Source organism: Lepisosteus oculatus, chromosome 6, assembly GCF_040954835.1.
Source record: "Lepisosteus oculatus isolate fLepOcu1 chromosome 6, fLepOcu1.hap2, whole genome shotgun sequence".
NCBI lineage: Eukaryota > Metazoa > Chordata > Actinopteri > Semionotiformes > Lepisosteidae > Lepisosteus > Lepisosteus oculatus.
Window position 1 is genome coordinate 17,015,569 of NC_090701.1, and position 20,775 is coordinate 17,036,343.

At 39.9% G+C, this 20,775-nt stretch overlaps 1 protein-coding gene across 2 annotated transcripts in view; it reads right to left on the bottom strand.

The window, feature by feature from the left end:
• ralaa (v-ral simian leukemia viral oncogene homolog Aa (ras related)) overlaps positions 1-20,727 on the bottom strand; it is a 37,818-nt gene extending 17,091 nt beyond the window's left edge. The window contains exon 1 of one of the 2 annotated variants that reach the window (XM_006634389.3): positions 20,637-20,727. The gene's annotated coding sequence lies outside the window, so the exon portion shown is untranslated. Of the gene's footprint in view, positions 1-19,593; positions 19,690-20,636 lie in introns of those variants that run through there. The other variant, XM_015354580.2, reaches the window with a different exon arrangement.
• Positions 20,728-20,775: the final 48 nt, after the last annotated feature.

Consider the following 20,775-nt stretch of genomic DNA (forward strand, 5'->3'; position numbering starts at 1 on the left):
TCACCTGTAGCAAATTCCGGTTATTCCTGTTTGTCTTATAATGCATCCGTGTCCACAGCAGTGCACACTTTCACATCTGTCTGCTGTGTGACAGTAGCATGTGGTGCCACTTCTGCCTGTTCCTTCTACAGTTCCTTCTTGTCTGTAGAACAATGAAGTTTTGCACATTGAATGAGGTGTCACCTGTCAGCCTTCTCACAGAATCAATTCACCCGTTTCCTGTCATTAACCATTCTCAAACCTTCAGCTTCAACCAAATAGCCAGTGGTAACTGATGCCTTGTATTGGCTCTTCCAGCTTTTGGGCTTAGAGCACAAGCTCAGTCATCAGTCTTTTTGATAAAACTTGCTGATATTTTCTTTTTTTGTTTGATATAAATATCATCGGTGACAAAGGAGAAATTTGGAGTCAGAAAACGTAAGAACGGACAACAGTACAACAGCCTTCATGTAGATTACACTGATCAAAACTATCAAAATGATCTATTTACTCTCTACTTGAAATGCCACAGCTTCGGTAGCTGGGAACAGGAATGTTAAGATTTAGCTGGCAGCTGGTCATGCAAGAACAAATACTGCAGCACACACAGCCCTAAAGCAGCAGTGAAAAGTACTTGCGTGAATACCACTCAGCGAGCGTTCAGCAACACGTTGGCAGATGCCGTTCACACCTTCCTCAGGCCTGGCCTCCATGACAACACCAGCCAACGCAGCCCGCTGTACAAAAAGGTCTTCAACACTTTTCTTATCCGTTCTAATACTTCAGCCCACAAAGCCATGGTCTTAAAATCCAAGTCCAATTTTGAAGTGTCGCCCCTCCCTTCTCTGGTCTATCAGTAGCTACAAAAATGCCAGGGCATAATAGCAGGAAGTGAAATTACTCCCAAGAAAAATAAAATAACTTGGGTTAAATAACTTCCATTTTAACAATAGAATATCGTGTTTTCAAAAGGCTGGATATACAATAGACGCTTTCTGCCCAGGAGAATGTCTGTGAGCCAAATCTATTGTCATAATACCTGGAAGATAATAGGAGGAAAAAAATAAAAACACAGATGATGACAAACTATATATTTAAAATGGGCAACGCTGAGCCTAAAAAGGCTATTTATAAACAAGACTTATGTGTTCGTGTTGATACAATTATTTATGTCTTCTAAAATCCAGACAGTTTAAGGAAACCATAAAAAGGGCAAATAAAATGTTATATTCTGTAGCTAATAATGCAGAAGTAAAATCAAGTGATGTTAAAAGTGTACAATGCAACATGATCATGTAGTATACTGTAGGTCATCTGCAGCGACAATATGAAGAGGTTCAAGCAGGGACCTGCGTCAGAGTGCAAGTTGCAAAGAAGATGAAGAGGTAACAAAACAATGCTACCAGAGAACGGATACCTCTTTTTTTAGAAACCGATTTTGTAATTCCTTGAATAGGTGTACAAGTGAGAACTATTTAATACATATTTAACACAAGAATACAAGGGGGCCTAGGAGAAATACTAAAAATCCTCAAAGGTAACGACAAGGTCAACCCACTGGACCATTTCAGAACCAACAGTGTAAACACTGGACACTAGGGAAAACTCTGGTGGAAGTGGATTTAAATGTGAGAACAGCAGGCACTTCTTTTAACGGTTTGAGAGCAAATGGAACAAGCTACAGTACATAGCCATTGCCTAGGTTTTCACCTGCTGAGGGCTTTTTCCGTTTCAGACGTAATTATGCTGTCAGTGCAGCTCAAATATTTGCATTTTTTTGGCAGTTTTCCATGCTGCCTACTAGACAAACTGACTGAGCCAAAATTATTTTGTCAAAACCAGTGAAATAATTAAGCAAAGAGTAGTCCGTATGTAAAAAATAAGGCTGTAACAGAATTTGCAATCTGTTATTTTAACTTTCAGTGCTTTTCGAGCACAATTTGTTTATGTAACGTACTGTAATGATAAAGTTAAATGTGGGCGGGGGGTCAAAGATCACTATGGTTTGATGTGAAACAAAGTTTTAAAGACAACAAACCAGGATGGTCCTCGTTCCTAGAAGAGAGCAACTGATAAACTCGCAAAGTGAGATGGCACAGCTCCTCCCTGCCATTGAAGGCCAGTGGCCTTGTGCAGAAGAATAACTGGTTCATTCTTCCCGTCTGCTATCTTACACTGAGGGAAAAGGGGGAAGAAGGACAAGAAGATCAGCCAGGCCAGGAACAGAGGCCTCTTGCTCTCAGACTTTAACCAGGGAAAAACTACAACACGCTGCTTCCATTATTTTTTCTCTAGATACAGCAGTCCAGTAACCTTGCTGCTGACCCTTTGACCAAGTCATGACAAGTACATAAAGGTCAGGAAAGGCAACTAGATGAGGCCGTAACCTTTGACCTTTAGGATCAGTTGGAACAGTTATAACTGGGGTCTGGGGTGGCCCAGTTAGTATTGCTGCCTCACAGCACGGGGCCACTGGGTTCAATCACTGAATTGGGGTGATATCTTTGTGGAGTTTATATGTTCTCCCAGTGTTCACACAGGTTTTACGTTTTTTTTTCCCCACATTCCAAAGGTATGCTGGTAGGTTAATTGACTTCTGGGAAAATTGGCCCTGGTGTGTGTACTGCAATAGACTGGCGTCTCATCCAGGGTGCATCCTCCTTCTCCCCCAATGCTTGCCAGGATAGGACGGATCTGGATTCTGGCTGCAGACATACTTCATAATTGAAAAACAAATTAAAGAAAAATTAAAGAAAGAGAAAAGAATGATACGAAACACAATTTGCTGCTTATAAAGTGCTCTGCAATGGTTTTGTTTTTGCACAAAAATAGAAACCTTAAAAAAGCCTCTAAAATAACTAACTTGAGAATATTTTAGCTATCTCCAAAGAACCTCTCATTTACAAATTCTGCAGCTGCAGTTTTATCATAAGCGTTGAAAGACCACACTGCATACTGCTCTCGGATTAAAAGAACAGAACCAACACTACAGCACTACATACGAATAGCATGGCTACTGAAGATGAAACACCTTATCTTGACATTCCTACAATATCATACAGATCATGGACTAGGCTTCAAAAGACCATATTATTAAAAAAACCTCAGAAAAAAATAACAATTCAAAATGTCTGCTTTTCTACCCAAGAAATAGTTTCACTTGCATACATATTCATGGAATTACAAAATTAATCACTAAAAAAATGAGGTATTTCAGGAAATGTAATTTCCCCTTAAAATATATTCTATAAAACCAACACCGAATTTGTCAGCACAAAATGCTTGATAATTATTCCTTTACAACATAAAACACTAGCCTAAATTCACATTAAAGGGCACTCTTGAACATCAAGCCAAACTAATAGCAAAGAACTGAGTAACTGCAATGTTCTCAATGTATGTTGCCCCTTTCTGTCGCAAGATTTGGGATTTCAATCAGTAGCCCATTCAGATAGAAATTATTCCAGTGCACAAAGAAACAGCAAGGTTATTTCACAATGCTGTATGTACACAGTTTTAAACACAATTTGCAAACTATTTGTGGAACAATTGGAATTGCATTAGGTAACCAATTACATTACCACTACTTTAATTACACCAGAACCTTAACTCCAATTAAGAAAACTATTAGACCAAACAGAATTCCACTTGGAACAAATAAAGCATAATGAAATATTAATGGTTCAAATTAATGCCACCTGAATTTAAAGACTCAGGTCCTTATGACCTCCAAGGAGAGACTAACCTCAACATATTCAACAATTTGCAGCTCTATGCTGTACTGTAGATCAAGCTGATGAAATGTCCTCTAAAACAACATTCAAGGTAGTTCAGATTCATGGCTTCGGCTCCCCACTGATGCTCTGTCTCCAAGCTGAAAGCCACTGTAGATTTATTCATCCCCACATTCAGGAGCATACAGACCTGTTCCCTTTCAGCAACACCAAGTCATTTTTCCCTGGCTTACCCCAAATATTTCCTTTTAATCACATGAATGTTCACCGAGCCACTGTAAAATTGTTGTACAAATATATTAACATTCTAAAAAGTAAAGTTCTGAAGTAATTAAACTTCAACAAATTCCATTTCTGAGCTGCTGCCCACATTAAAAAAACCTAGATCTGAAGGTTTCTCTTGCATTAGAGGGAAAAAGGAAGTAGGAATTTTACGCCTGTGCTTTAAGGGCTTATTTACATAGAAACAAATGGAAAAAAAATAACGGGTACTTGCGCTGACTAATTATTAACATTGACATCCGCTTGCTTACTGCTGCAGTATAACTAAATTCGGAGCTCTAAGGCTTTCTATGAGGAAAGACAGAGCAGTCTTATTACCCAACCTAAAGTGAGTAAAATTACCCACCTTTTAGAGACCAAATTAAAAATCACAGCTTAATATATAAGTCTTTCCCAATAACCAGGGGGGTTCTCATTATTTTAAGTGGCCCAGAAATCAATATAAGCCTAGATATTGACAGCGTGAGTCTGGACTGCATCGCTAACTGGCCATGGGCATTATTCCCAAGTGTATCGGACAGGCCCTGCCTCACAAGGGAAAGCTCTGAATCAACAATGGAGTCTCTGGTGACCTTTGCAAGCTTAGGGTTCGGACACCGCACGATAACCACAGAGCCAGCATTTTCATTAAAAGCACCAGGAATGCAAAATGCTGAATTCGGCACCTTGTTAATGCTCATGCAGTAAATTCTAAGAACAACAAAGTGCTGTGTTGCGTGAGCAGTTTTTATTAATTTAAAAATTGAGAAAAAAACTGATTGCATTCTCTCATGATTCTCACGTTTCCCTAATAATAACTCTGACATCCATTTTAGAATTATCTGTTAAAACCTTGGAAAGAATTTGCTTTTATGAAAAAACAACAAGACATAAGCACAATCCTCATATATCAAATGCGATCCACAATAATTACGTTAAAAAAGTCATAATATTCAAATGACCGACAGGGAATACTTTTCAATATCAGTAGGGACATACTTGTTTTTTAAGAATCAAATCTCTATCATCATGTCTTATCACATCTGTTCAATAAAATATCACTGCATCGGCTACTAAAATCTTGATGTTGTATAATAGTTAGAAATGTGTCATTGCCCTTGGTTTATTTTAATGCAGCCTCACGTAATTCTCAGAAAAACACCCTGAGTGTCCATCAGCATCCTCATTCCTTTTGAATGAGGATGAACAGAGACTTGTTAAAAAAGAAGCCCCTTTTAGGTCTGTCTGAGAAAACCTGCCTTATTTTAATGCATATTAAAAACATATCTCATTCAACACAACCACACAGATGTTCAGAAAAGAGATTAGCCTTACAACAGGTCTCCCAAACATTCAGTATACCCATGACAATACAAAGCTTTTTCCCCAAACAGAGATAAGCTAATACTTCCCCGAAACTCACTCTCTTTCCACACCCTTCCTTTTCCTTCTCTTCTAAAAATATACATTCTACACATCACCTCGGCATGAGCAACTTAAGGAAATTTGACTGTGAAAGAGGGTCATCAAATTAGTTGACTGTACAAAAGCACTGTATAGTCACAAGTGACCACATAAGTTATTACTAAGCCATAAACCTCTAACGCTAACCACCAGGCCGGACGCAGTCACAACTGTCAAAAAGACAAGTTGTTTAGTTTCAGCTCCCTCTGAAACTAAACTTCTCAACACAGGGATACCAAGCAGGGCAGCACAGTGGGACAGCGGTTAGCATTGCTGTCTCACAGCACTGGGGTTCCATTTATAGGGCACTATCTGCATGGAGTCTGCATGTTCTCCCTGTGTTCATGTGGGTTTACTCCAGGTGCACTGGCTTTCTCCACAGTCCACAGACATGCTGGTAGGTGAAGGGCATTCTGGGAAATGTTGGCCCTGATGGGAGTGTGTGCATGTTTGTGTCTGTGTGTACCCTGGGATAGACTGTCCAGGAACCCACTGCTCTGGCTCCCCTGCAGCCCCGTACTAGATCAAGCAGTTACAAAATGGAGGGATGTATGAACGGGGCACACCTGCCTCGTACACTGCACTGCAAATTCACTAGTGAACTGTTCAACGGCAGTTTTTATTCAAACAGATTATTTTCTTTTAATTTTCTTACTTTAATTTTATGAGACAGGTTACAACGTAGACAATTGGCCCATCTTGCTTATTTTGCTGCCCCTAGCGTATCAATCCAAGCAGCATGTGCAGCCAATCCAGATGCCTGGAAATCAGCTTCAACAATGTGGCTGGACAGTCCGCTCCTGAAAAGCAAACACTGCATTCAGGAAGCACTTCTTCACAGAATCCCAATAATGTTCCCTTGTGTTCTCAGTTCCCAGTTTTGTAATGGGCCCTGAAGTATTCCTTGAGGTAGACTTCATCAATGCTGTCCAGGATTTGAAATCTACCGGTGTACTCCTCGGAGTCAATGCCTTTACCCTGCCTGTGTAAAGCTTTCCTGTTTAGGAGCTAATATTGATGCCTTTGTCTGAGCCGATTCCAGAGCAGCAAAGTTCTTTATGTAACATGGCAATCACAATTTGACACCATATTCTAAATGAGGCCTCACCAGTGCACTGATTAACTTCTCTTTACTTCAGCTGTACAGTTTTCACCTTATATCTCAACATTGTTTTTTAATAGCTTCACTTTGTTATTGTCTGGGCAAGGAGAGAAATCCTAAATCCTTGTCATTAGTTGCTGACTCAAGCTCAGTTCCACCCATTCTGTACTTCATGTATTCTTGCATCATTGCTACACAATGGTTCTGAATGTCTACATTAACTTTTCAGTTTCCAGTTGTCTGCTCAGTCCTCAAAGATTTCAAAGCTGTTTTGAAATACCTAAGCTGCTTCTAAAGTGTTTGCAACTCACAGTATTTTTCTGTTATCGGCACATTTATACCTCACATTTCTAGAAATATTGAACTAACTAAATCATTAAAACTTAATCATGGAGAGAAATTAAAAACTATTGATGACTTCTCTGAAACCTACGCAAGTTTGAAAATACTGCATTATTTCAGAAACTATAAAACTGGGAAACTCAAACTATTTGATTTTCTCATCTGTCGAGAGACAGTGTACAGTACACCGTTGGCATCATTCTTTCAAGACTGATAGGCCTCGGAATAAAAAGGATTCTAATAAAACAATACAATTACATGCACAAAAATCCACAACACACACCAACAGAATATGAAACAAATAACCAGGATAAGAGTTGCAGCAAGAAATTATTGTACCTTTTGCACAGGCAGTATAAACTTTACTGAACACTGAAGACTTAACCGTTCAGCATTACTGAAGTATATAGCATATATAATAAGTATATAATGTAATATATCCAAATTGTCTTCATAACCTCTAATTTCACTCACAGGGCCCTTCACTCACCAGACAAGCCCTGTGCTGCCCAGCCATTGTAATTTGCCCAAAGCATACTGTATCACCCTTAACTCTACCACTCCTTTAGATGACAAACTGCTGATTACCACATTACTGCAAAAGCCCGAGAAACACTCTGCATCAGAAAATGTAACGTTTGAGAGTTACAGTAGGTGATCTCCATTCAAAGACTCCCTTGACGAAAGTATGTGTACACCTCCATTCTTTTTTTTTTAAAATTCCCAACATCATCTGCAGCGACAATATGAAGAGGTTCAAGCAGGGACCTGCGTCAGAGTGCAAGTTGCAAAGAAGATGAAGAGGTTATTTCTAGGTCGAAAAGTTGAAAGATAGGAGAAAAAAATATTTAGGCTATGGAGCCTTCTTCAGACACATCGAGGTAGTTGTCCTAGCCCAAATACAGAATATCAGAGAATTACAGAAAATATACAGAATCCATATTACATCAGCCTGTCTAAAACAAGCGTACAGCATTTGATTAAGACTACACAGTTACTTCAGCCCACACTGTGAATTTCAAAAATAAGTCTATAATCGGTCATCAAAGGAGAGCACCTAATTTATAACTGCCTAATTTATAAGGAATGCTATCTTAAAACCACAAGGGGGCTAAAAGAAAACTCTTTCAGTGTTTGAAAAACGAGCCAACAAAGCAGTCGGGAAGATACATCCCTCCACATGACCTCTGACATCTTCCATTCTTGCAGAGTGTGACAAACACACTCCACAAAATACCTTGGGAATCTTTTCAGCCTGGTTGCAAATATTAAGGTCCAGCAATCACATACAAACATGTTTGTGTCCTCTACATTTTGATATACCCTCCCTGGAATTACCCATTTCAAAGTCTACTGATTTGTACTGTACAGTCTATTTTGCTTTTGTGTATACAGAATATTTTTTATGGCTGCCTTTTATTTGTTTAATCTGGAATGCCCTTGGACAAATGTTCAGTGCTGAGAGCCTTGGTGAACTGTTTTAAGAGTGTAAACCATGGTGATAACTAGCAGTTCACATTCTGTTATAGGAGAATCTCCTTCAGCCCTCTGCTGTATATCAGTTGATCCTCCCACTCAATCTCTAACACTCCCTCAGCAGTCTGACACAACTGACCTGTAGGAGCTGAGAGATTCATTCACCCAAGGGAGTGAAGTAGGGCGTGGGTCAGTGTTTCTGTCTTCTGAGGAATGCAGCTCTGACTGCAACTGGGAAAGAAAACGTCACAGGTTTTGGATCACACTAATTACACTGCTCAAGTTGTATTTGCCAAGTGTCCCCATCTCCACAGAGGTGAATGGCAAAAACAGATATCATTATCATCCGAATTGAATACTCCCAATTATGGAGAGTAGATTCTGTTAATTTCTGGCTCATTTTGACAACCTTAGCTATTTAAACTTCAGTCCACGCTGGCAATTAAGAACCGGTGCAGTGCAGTGGCTCTGTGGCTAAGGATCTGCGCCTGTGGCTGGAAGGTTGCCGGTTCGTTCCCCGTGGCCGGCAGAGGAATCCTACTCCGTTGGTCCCCTGAGCAAGGCCCTTCACCCAACTGCTCCAGGGGCGCCGTATAAATGGCTGACCCTGCGCTCTGACCCCAAGCCTCTCTCCCTGTCTATGTGTTGGGGTATGCGAAAAGACACATTCCTAATGCAGGACATTGTATTTGGCTAATAAAGTGATCTTCTTCCTATTATTATAGTCTGCCAGTCCGACCATACAAGATGGGAGGCCACAGGAACAGCTTGTTTAGGGGCATCGACCAGGTGACCCTGATGCCTGAAGCAGACAGCAACGTCTGTGCAGCTGTGGTCAGCACAATGTAAGTGAGTCACATGGGATCCAGACAAACGGCGGCACAGCTGAAGATAATTCCAAATGTCGCCCACTCTGTGGACCGGACATTTAAGAAGATGATGAAAAAAACAAAACTGCCACATGTATGTCAATTTGTGTGGCTGGACTGCAAACCAAAGAAGAGCACTGCATTTAAATTCCGAGCACCTTTGGAAAATGTGTTCAAGTACTGTATTCACAAACATCTACAGTTTTTATATCTATCTACGTCTACAATACCTGGCAAAATAAAATCCTATAAAAATAAAAAATTAACAGAGAACCTTCATATCTCAATGTAAGAACATTCAGTTCAAAAAATGCATATGCTTCATTTTTTAATTTCACAAAATGGGACAACATAGAAAGGGCCTGCAGGCCTACTCTGGGAATGCATTGTAGCTTTTCACAGAAAAAAAAAACTTAACCAGTGGAAACGAAAACTCCTTATTTACCACCAAGAGTTATTCTGAAAAAATCTGGTTTCACCACCTCTGTAAAGAAGCAACAATCTATACTTTGCCTATTAGGAAAGAGACATTCTTTAAAATGCTGTTAACATGAAGTACAAAAAAAATTATTGCACTGTACAGTGGTCTTTCTGCAGTCTATTAACACTGGACAGATAAAAAAGCACAGGGTACATCGATTAAAACTCCCCCCCAAAGTATAAAAGAAGAACTGTTAGAAATCATGAACTGATTCCACAAAGCAACAGCTCAGTACAGCATTCAGTACAGCTAGGGCTGGCACCAATTTACAGGAAAAATACGATTAAGAGACGACAGCACTTTGACAGGCCTCAATCAGTCTGCATCCGAGTTAAAAGCCTTCATGTTCTTATACAATCTGCTCTAATGGAAGGTATTTAAAGGAGCAAGGACCTACATAACCAAAACTAATAATAGTCACAGACACTACCTTGCTCCAGTGGAAACATCTAAGTAGTTAGTTCCATATTCCCACAAAACTTTGGGCAAAGCAGGGCTTTGTGTTCTCGGTTTTAAATACACTTTCACATACAGTACAGTTTCTACTTTGTCCCTCTGGTTTGTGTTTGCGCTGTTTATTCTGAAGACATGAGGGGGAGTCTTTTAGGATTTTGAATACTTTGAATGAGGCCCTCTCGTAGACTATTAAGGTTCAATCCCTTCAGCTTGTCGGTGCAGGTAATAGTACAGTACCTTAGTGAACCTTACACACCACATAACAACCACACTGCACCTCTGAATACTATCGTTAGAAAGGGAAAACTCAAGTGGCCGACTGAAAGTTCACAAGCTCTCAAGTCTCAGGTTCACACTGACGTTTGTTTCCCTCTCCACCTCCTGCTTATCCTCCAGGGAGGCAACTGAACAGCTGTAGTTCAGAGTCTTTTCTATAAATACACCACGCCTGATGCAGTGCTTTGATTCACTGCAAGAAGTCTCACCAAAAAGTTCCAGGGTGAGAACGCAAGCCGAGAAACTGCACCATCTCACCACAGAGCTACTGTACCTCCTTTGTCCTGGTAAAGAAAAATATCTTGTCCTCTTTCGGGAGCATTGCGACTACTAATAAGAAACCGTGTCAGGTCCGTGTATTTGGACACGAGCTCCACTGTGAATAGCTTGTGCCTGTGAACAAGAGCTGAATGCACATTGCCTTGCATTCTGCTTGTGAACGTAGGGGCTGGCTTCTGGCAGACATAAAACAGGAAGCTTATCTTGCATGAGCGGCTGGAATTGTAATCACAGTGTACACTTGGTTCCTCTGACATTGGATCCAAGGTTGGATACCCAAGGGGTAATGTTTAAAAGTTACTGCAGATGCACTGGAGACAAGGAAAGAGATAAAGGAACAAAGACGCGTAATGTACTTATGGTTTAATGTACTGGCGATCACATCCTGCACTGGATGATAAAGAAGACACAGCATACAGGCTATCTACAAATCTATCAAAACACTACCACACAACAATCACTGGAATCCACAGTGTGTATCCACTCATCTCTCCCAATCCGATAATGGAAAGATGAACTTTTGCAGGTGTACCCAAACAGGGTCTTAAGGTGCAGAGCATTCAGGTGTGGAGATTTTCACCAAAACTAAAATGTATGAACAAATATCTCCCGTTTTAGCTACCTTGCACTGACACCCTATGGATTTGAGACAGAAAAATAAAATACCGCTGTTCATCATTAATGGCTTGAATGGTCTGTCAGCAGAGAATACCAGTGAACTGTTAATTCCATATACACCTACAGGTAGAGGACAAAAACAATGGGAACACCAATGTAAAGTCACTTAGTAGGACTTTGAGCCACCACATGTGCTCACTACAGCATGTGAGAGCCATGGGACAGATTCATCCAGTATCCAGGATTCTGTAGGAGGAATACAAGATCACTCTTCCACAGGAAAGTTAACCAGCTCAGGCCAGACTGATGGAGGTGGCAGACGCTGTCTCAGCAGATTTCACCATTACGTTTAGAGACATGATTACGCAGCACTGAAGATGGTAGGGGGCCCTTGATGACCGGTTCAATTAAGATCAAGCACTGCTGGATATGAGTGCAGGTGGAGTGCTACGATCCTGATGCTGTCGGCCGACTGCGACTGCGGTTACCCAAGCAGAAGGTTACGATTGGCTTGACACAAAGAGGCAGCCATGAGGCTGACAAGGGCTCTCTCTCCAACAGCAAGCCCCTCCAACTTCCTAGGTACCTGCTGGTGCTTTCCTGTCAGTGAGGGACTCACCTCTCCCAAACAGTCCCACTCTGTCCCAAACATCCAGTACGTTTCTGCAGAGTTTGCAGCAGGTCAAGAGATGAATGATCCACTGGGAAGGTGGGTTTGTGGAACCCCACCTGTACTTTTCAGCCTCTCCCTATGGGCCCGCGAAGTCACTGGGGGTCAAGACAACGACTCTATTGGCAATCCCAACAAAACTACGCTGGCATTTTTAAACATGTGACAGCCTAATAGAACTAAACCAGAAATATCTTCACATCAAATTTTTGTAGCCAAGCTACATCGGGCTTACAAGCATTATGTTTACGGAAGGATTAAAAACCTGCTGGTTTTACAGTAAAATAAGGAAAGAATTTCCTCAAAAACAGAAAAAAAACGAGCACTTGCAAAAAGAAAAAAGGCTTTTCAAAAGGAAGAAATGTTCAGAATTTGAAAACCAAAAGGAAATTTCAAGGTACCACTTGAAACGCTGATGACAGACACCTGAAAAACTGTTCTACACTAACGGATTAATGAAAAGTTATCATCCATCAAAGTGCTGGATTAAACAGTGTCAAGCAACTGGTAATCGCAAAATAATTGGTACAGGTTTCTAACAGGAAATGGGGGGGCTAAAATATTAAAAACCTGGAACAATCTATATTGATGGTTTTACACTGTATAACAAGTGTTCATTCAGCAGGAATTCAAATAAACACAATTGGAAGCACTCCAGAAAAAATAAGATTAACTCCCATGTAGTTTTAATCCAATGAGAACAACCATCAGAATTGTTGAACAATTTCCTCAACAGCCACTCGGATTTCCTTTCCTGCAACAAAAACCATTCTCCCATCTGCTGGACTGCAAATATGTTTTCTCTACCTGATCAACTACCTCAAAACGTGCAGGATGGCCTGGTCTTCCACTGTGTAATAGTTTCACAGCAAGCTCCTTTGCCTATTCCAAGTCAACGTCAAACTAAGCAACAAGTTTGTTAACACGTGTTAGGAAATCTAAATGTGCACATGCAATTTCTCTTGACACAGATTTCACTGAGAGCACAAGCTCACACCTTGTTTGCTTTTTAGAATTTATCCCATTAACTTTCGGTGCCCATGCCTGTTTATCCTAATACACATCAATACCTCATCTATGTTGCTCAACCACTATACCGTATCAAGGAGTTCCCAGCAATATCAGGGCCTGAAGTACAAACTTGAACACTCTGCCTTCACTTAACACCTACAGCTGGATCCATTTTTTTCCTCCCAAAACTAAAAAAAAATGGTTATCCTCAGAAAAATAATCCTTTGGTATTTGTAATAGGTTCCACTAGTAGAAACCTTGTTTCCGTCAGTAAGATAATTTCTAATTCCCTGCGTAATGAAAAAACTAAATATTGTTTTAATGAACTTTATATCTATTGCATTTTGTTTTTTCCAGTCACGGATTAGTAGAAAAATCTTGGTATAATCTGTGCGCTTATTTTTTTACTTAGCTATTGCATCAGTACTGTGGTTTTGCAATCAATGCACTTCTATGAAACACAAATAGTAGATCGCGTGTTCTTTATTGAGCAAGTACAGAACAGGGTTTAGACCAGGTGTACATAAATACTGCAACTGTCTGGGACAAAGAATAGGAAATGTTAGTATGAGCCGCAGGAATTTTATTCATAATTTGTAATGCCACCATGATTGAGTGACAAAGAAAAGGATACACACAAAAGAAGTTCCTCAAAACAGTGAATTGAGCACACTGGAAACAGTATTACATAATTTACACTAAGGTAATAATAATTATAATAATAATTGCTTAATTGATTCTCTTTCTGAAGCACTACATACTCATAGAGAAGAAGGATAGATAAGGATAAGACACAAGATAAACAGATAAATGTTAAGATAGTAAAAAGACATTCCCAGAAAAGACCAGAAATGTTTGAATGGCACTTGAAGTACTTACTTACTTCTTCACATCTCCAGCTGATACGCTTTGTAAATACACACCAACACCTAAGAGGTAGATGATGCGAGTCACCCTTTCTGTATAAAACCTTCTGGGACTGAAACTTTAAGGCGGAATAGACATTTTCACACTATTGACTTAGTGTGAAAAAAATTCAATAAGATCACTTTATTGGCCATTTACAATTTCTTGTATTAGGAATTTGTCTTTTCGCATACCCCAGCTTGCTCTCCATGAGACACACAGGCACACAGACCGAGAGAGAAGCTTGGAGTTGGAGTAGGATTCCTCTGCCGGCTGCCGGGATATGAACCGGCAACCTTCCAGCCACAAGTGCAGATCCTTAGCCACATTAGCCTCCGCACTGCCCCAAAGCAGACGCCCCTATTGTGCCGTGACCCGGATACGAACCAGGGTTGTTGCAGCCATAACGCAAAGCACTGACCACTAAACAATCACGGCGAGCTACCAAGACACACAACCCAAATATTATTGAATCTTAAGATTTTTCAAATCAGAGATATCAGAAACTGTGGCAAAATACTGAATGCGTTAAAAATAGTACTTTCTGGAGGATACAAGAAAACTCAAAAACTAAATGGCATAAACACTGTCTATGATTTGGAAATGTGCATTTCTGGTAGATCTTTGTGGTTTATTAAAAAATAAATTTGAAGGGTTTCAGAGTATCAGTAATTTCTATATTTTTCTATACACCCAGTTAACAATATTTATAACTTGATAAAATAGGATGGCCTGCTAATAAGGTAATTTTATGGGTCTTGGAATCTTTTATGTGGTAGAATCTACTACAGCACATGAAATATAGAACTATAAGAATAACCTAAGTTCTAACTTCTTCCATTTTTATTTTTCAACTTAATTTTCATTATTATTAAACATGAAATTGTTTCTTTTTTTAATTATAAAACATATGGACTGTTAAAGTGTTCTCTTGTTCTGTGCGCCCGATACAAAATGGGAGTAAATCCATACAGACATCTTTTGGTAAAAGCCTGGAGTTGGATTAATCTCTGAGAGCAGTGAAGCATCTAATTCCATTTCACTCTCAAAACAGAAGACAAAAAAAAACAACCAGGAAAATACTATTCCTTAAAATCAGTTATGCTCTTTTTGTTGTTGTCATGAAAAGCATATTGTCCTGTTATCAGTGATGTCGGATTTAAATGTTACAATTTGTCCCTTTCATACCAAAAATAACTGCGTCTTTAACAATTAATCTCAGATTACACAGTACTGTATGATATACAGTATCAGGATTCTTGCCTAGAGCTGAAGTACTAACAGATCTGTCTGCAGTTATGACAAATGCATAAGTTATTGAATGCCTAAGCAACTGTACAGCACAAATGCGGTCTAAAACTGAAAATGACACTTTAAATGAAAAAGGTTGACAACTCATCCTGATACAAAGCATTTAGATCAGCAATTTAGCCTTGCAGGTAATCGAATGGTGTCCTGTGGCTTACAACAAAAACAAACCGTGATGAGAAAGTTTATAACTTATAAATACAAGTTATTTCTTAACTCTGCAATGTATCACTCCTGACAATTCTGATGAGAATGTAACCTGGTGAGCTTTATATTGTAACATCTTAAACTGAAAAGGAAATACGCTCTTGCAAACTCTTTGACGCTCCAAAGAAGAAGCCCTCTGTCATACAAAGGTTTTTCACGGAGTGAATTTTTGTTCTGAGAAACTTGACTAAAAATGTCCCAGTTTCATTGAGTATATACATGATGGTAAAAATATGGCAACTAATCAAAACGTTCAAGGTTTATATTAGCAGACGTACATTACAGTTTTATATAAAGAATGCACAAAGCAGCAATTTAAATAAGAGCTACAATGCGTAACCAACTGTTGGAAAACTGAAAGCACAAGAGTCCTTATTTATAACTCAGCCTGACTGGCAAAGCGAGTCATCTTTGCATAAATGCAAATTAAGTGTTTTAAAAAGTGTACTTTGTGTGGCTGCAGTAAAGGTTTGGCAACCTGATAATTATATTAACCTGTATTGAGTAATGCTTTAAAAATCCCATTTAAAAAAAAACATTTGTTATTATTTTTTCCCCTTGTCTAGGCCATTCTCCACCATACAATTTTCTATCCTGGAAAAAAAAAGTGCAATTAACTGTTTTCTTCTAAGAAGTAATCATCACTTGAGAGAAGAAACTTGATCAGCATCTCATTGCCACAATGTACTGTAGCCGGACTTGGGTATAATAAGCTGTGGAGGAGGTTGCCAAGCTACCCTGGCCAGAAGCACAGTGATTCAGCTCAGTAAGATGCTTCTTTGCTTTCCTTGGCCTCAGCTCAGCAACAGCCAGTAGCCACTGAAAGATCCCTGTGAATCCCCTGTGAAGCCATGATGAGCTCAGCACAGCTGGGACTTCAAGCTGCTATTTCACAGACACAAGGGATGAGCTACAAACACGGAACATACAGGGACCTGCAGCACTGGCAGAAAATACTACTTTTTTACTGACCACACCATAGGCAGTGCCCCCAGGTTTTTGGTGTTTATTTTTTTCCCCCCATCATGACATGCCCCTTTATACTTGACATTGGCCGATTCCTTTTCCCAGTTAAGAACACAGTCTCTGCTCATTTTGATTCCTGGCGTGCTGCTTTTCACATCACAGACACTGACTGTTTCGTCTGTTTCACCCTACTAATCCATCACGCAGAGTTCAAAGGCAGTGATAATCACTAATCCCAGAGCTCGACTAACTCGCATTTCATTCGTGCAATGTGCTCAAGGATATTTGTGTAAAACACTGCACACTTATTTTCACCGGCTGTGAAATGAGACTATTCTTTTCCAATAGGACAGAGAAGTATATATTGTATAATAATCACCACCCCAATGTATCATTCCACAATCAAAGGGTAATGAACACAATTTTCTGGGATATAGTGAACATGCAACATGTGCTAACCGCACTTTAAAAAAATGTTAGAAATTATTTGCTGAAAACTGACAACACCATTTAAATGTCATTCACTGAAGTGCTGTTAGATTTAGTTGTTGGTCTCTGGTTTGCTGTGAAATCTAGCCATATTACAACTTCATTCATTTTGTGGTTTATCAAATGTAATTGCAATATGACAAAAGTGGGGGGAAAAAAGGTAAGCAGACCATCAGAAATGCAAAGTAGGCAATACTTTTGTTCGCTTAATCCACATTAAAAGTCATTCTCCAACAAAACTTGAGATACAATTTGACAGAAGCGGAATGAGTTTCCAGATTTTCCATTTCAATTAACCATACTATATTAAAGGCAAAGAAATCTTTAAATTCATTTTTTCAAAAAAGTTGGTATTGCATAACATAACCTCATTAAATTACACTTAAGGAAAGAGTTAAGCTGCGTTGGGTCAGAAGCAACTATAGTACTTTAGAGAGGGTGAGCACAAAGCCTCTGAATGCTGGCTGATTTTTTGTTTAATAAACAATGACAAAGTAGAATTTGTGTGTACTGTCACATGAGGATAGATTTATCTACTGTTAGGACTTCTAGGTGAAGGTCAGATGTGTCTTAATATGTAAAACTAGAGAATCTTAAGAGAACGCACTTTCTTTTCACAACACTGTATCTGTATCACGCATAAAACACAGACCTTCCACCAACATCAAGAGACGGATTTCAATAACTTTCTGCTCCAGAACACTTCAATTCTCATCTTCTGTAAGCTGCTAAATAAATATTAATTCAGTGGTTTCTATGAGATTCAGGGGTTTCACAAATGTTTTGACAAGTCCAGAGAGAAGAAAAAAAAACTTAACAGATATGTTCTCCACAATGAACAGTTCATACAAACTTCCAATTTCTTTTCTCATTTGCTTTGTGTATTAACTTAATATTTCATCTTCCATGCGAGTCCTTTCTTCTGACCTGGCTGCAACATTTAAGAAATTAATATTCCAACATCTTTCATTGGAACAGTCTTTTCAACAGGCTATGGGTTATGCCGCTGAAGGCCTTAACTCCTCCAACTCCAGATGAATAAAATTAAAATGTGATTTAAAACGTCACTGTTGCCCGGCAAGCCATTTCTATTTCAAAGGAAGGTAACAAACTGTTTGCAGATCTCCAGCCATTATCCATCCATTTACTAATTACTTTATCCAGTACAGGGTCGCAGGGGACAGAGCCTATTCCTGGCAAGCAAAAGCAGGATACACCCTGGATGGGATGCCAGTCCATCACAGAGCACACAGAGACAAACATGAACACACACTCGCACCAGGGCCAATTTTCCCAGTAGCCAATTACCTAAAGGTATGTCTCCAGACTGTGGGAGAACACCCCGAGTCCCTCAAGGAAACCCTCATGTACAAACTCCACACAGATGGCACCTGAGGAATTGAGCCCAGGACCCCAGTGAAGCAATGCTAATCACTGCACCACCCTACCCACATCTCATCACTGCCTTTTTCATTTTAATTTAGTAGAAGTCACAAATGTCTCACTTCATTATGCACCCCAGAATTTTTTTGAGGTTTCTGTAGATACTTCCATCATTAAATTTTACTCTCCTCTAGTTTTTTTGATGCATTTGGTTTTAATTTGCCAAACTGCAGGTCAGGACTACAGTAATGAGCTGTGTAACTACTATGATTTAAAAATGAGTTTATTTTCTATATTTCAAACAGATCTGCATACCCTTCAGTTTACTGTTTCATGCCAGGATGCTGTGATTCAATGCATGCCATTTGAAATATTTCAGAGGACCTCCTGATGCTCAATATCATGATAAATATTTGTATATAAAAAAATTTGACATATGAATATATTCTGAGTAGAAAATAAAGATGCCCTTTTAATACAAAGCCCAAATTTAATGACTCTGGCATTGTCAAAACTGAAGGCAATTCTGAAGTACTGTAAAACATTAAGATATCATTTTTTTAAAAGTGTGATTCATTGTTGTTGTCACTTAAATTAAAATAAAAACAATGGTAATGATGTCTAACATCAAGAGCATGTGATGCCATGTAATCCTTTAAAGTTACTCACTGGGGTACTCAGACTTCCACTTGGTTATTAACGGCGCTAAAACACAAACTCGGAAACAGAGCTGAGCAGTAATACGCAATGCTCCTTCGTCAAAATGTCTTTTGTGCTGTATCAGATACAAAAATATATTGCGTTATGAGAAAGTTTGTTGTTGTTGTTGTTGTTGTTGTTTTTGCTTGCTACATGTGCATCTCACATTCGTATACGTTATACTGTACAAAACACCCATGACCTTAGTGAGAAAACAAGTCAGATTCATCCACTATGATATCGAAGTCTTACACCACTGTGCTTGCCAGGCAACCCATCAGCCAAAGCCAATATTAAAAAGAAGACGTTACAATGTCGTTTAGTGCCCATGTTAAAACGGCGGTTGTAATTGTCCCGTAGTTTTCATTACCCCTAGAAAAATAACACTGGAGGGCTGTGACGCCTTTACTGTTGCCTTTGCAAATTTTATGACCCAAAGGCTAGGGGCACTGGCAGAAAGACAAACACATAGTAAAAACTTTGCCCGCAACCTCTTAACTGTACAGCCTCCAGAGAAGGGCTCTTACCCACGTCAGGCAACAACTGTCAGGATACACACAACTGATCACACAAAGAGCAAGCCCTATTGCAAACTAGGTCGGAAAAACGCAACCTACTGCATTGTGCGACGGAGCAGAGACCGATTTTCCCAGCGTCTCTCTCAAGTCCTTGGGTGTGGTGAAGGAGCACAGTGCCTCTTCCACTTCACCAGGGGGATGATCACTTTCCCTGTGTATTACATTCTCACTCGGGCACAGCAAGCCCCATTTTTAAAAAGCAACGGCAAGTTTAACGGCGTCGCTGTTGATTTCACCACCTGTTCGTCTCGTTGTCCACCCCCCCAGGAATCGGTCTTACTTAAAAAGAAACCTTTGTGCATAAATGTCAAGTGTGAATCTGAAAAGGGACACCAGACGGCAAAGGAACTTCCAGAATCAAAATGGGTCTTTTTGAAACTCGACAATTTTAATCAATTTTAAGACCACTTTCATCATGGAGAGATCCATCTACCAATACATCATCAATGCTATATCCGAGACATTATCAAACATCACAAAGCACTGGCTATCGGGCCCAGTTTCAACTGAGCAGTGCATTCCTGGAAATTAAAAGCGTATCCTCCACAACACAACTGAGGGACTACATCTAAACTATGCAACAGTGTACACTAAACCCACCTTAATACATCTGCAGCCTGCAGCGAGGATTTTAGCCCGTCCATATTTCACTCCATCGCTGATCCAGTCAAATACCTTATTTATTTTTGTTCAAAAGTAGAGGCTAGCTACCCTTAATGCCATATTGGTACGGTTTTCCCAATAGTGTTATGTGAATGCGCCTAAACTATCGGTACGCGATTGCCTCATGAGAACAAAGAGATAACGTGCGAATATATCACATCTTGTGTTACTTTCGAGCGACTGCAAACAACGCCAAGAAGCGCTACAAACACTTCTTGTCGGGCAGCAGGAGCAGAGCAGGGAGGTCTGGATGCGCTGCGCCGAGCGGAGTGTCAGTTCCCGTAACAACAACATGCTTGCAGACTGAAGTGGAGGAGCACGGTAAATAATGCTTGGCGCACGGAGTTGAGCAGGATTTGCAAACCGGCTCCACTGCACAGGAGTGCGGGGACGCACCGCTGAAAGCGCCCGGGTCTTACCTGCTGGAAAGAAGGGAAAAAGATCTACGTGAGCTGCCCCCCGGCTTCTGCAATTCACGAGCTGTCGAGGTCCCTGCTGTAGCGCTCCGGATGCTGTCCGTTCCGAACAACACATTAATTCCAGCCTCTCCCCTTTTTT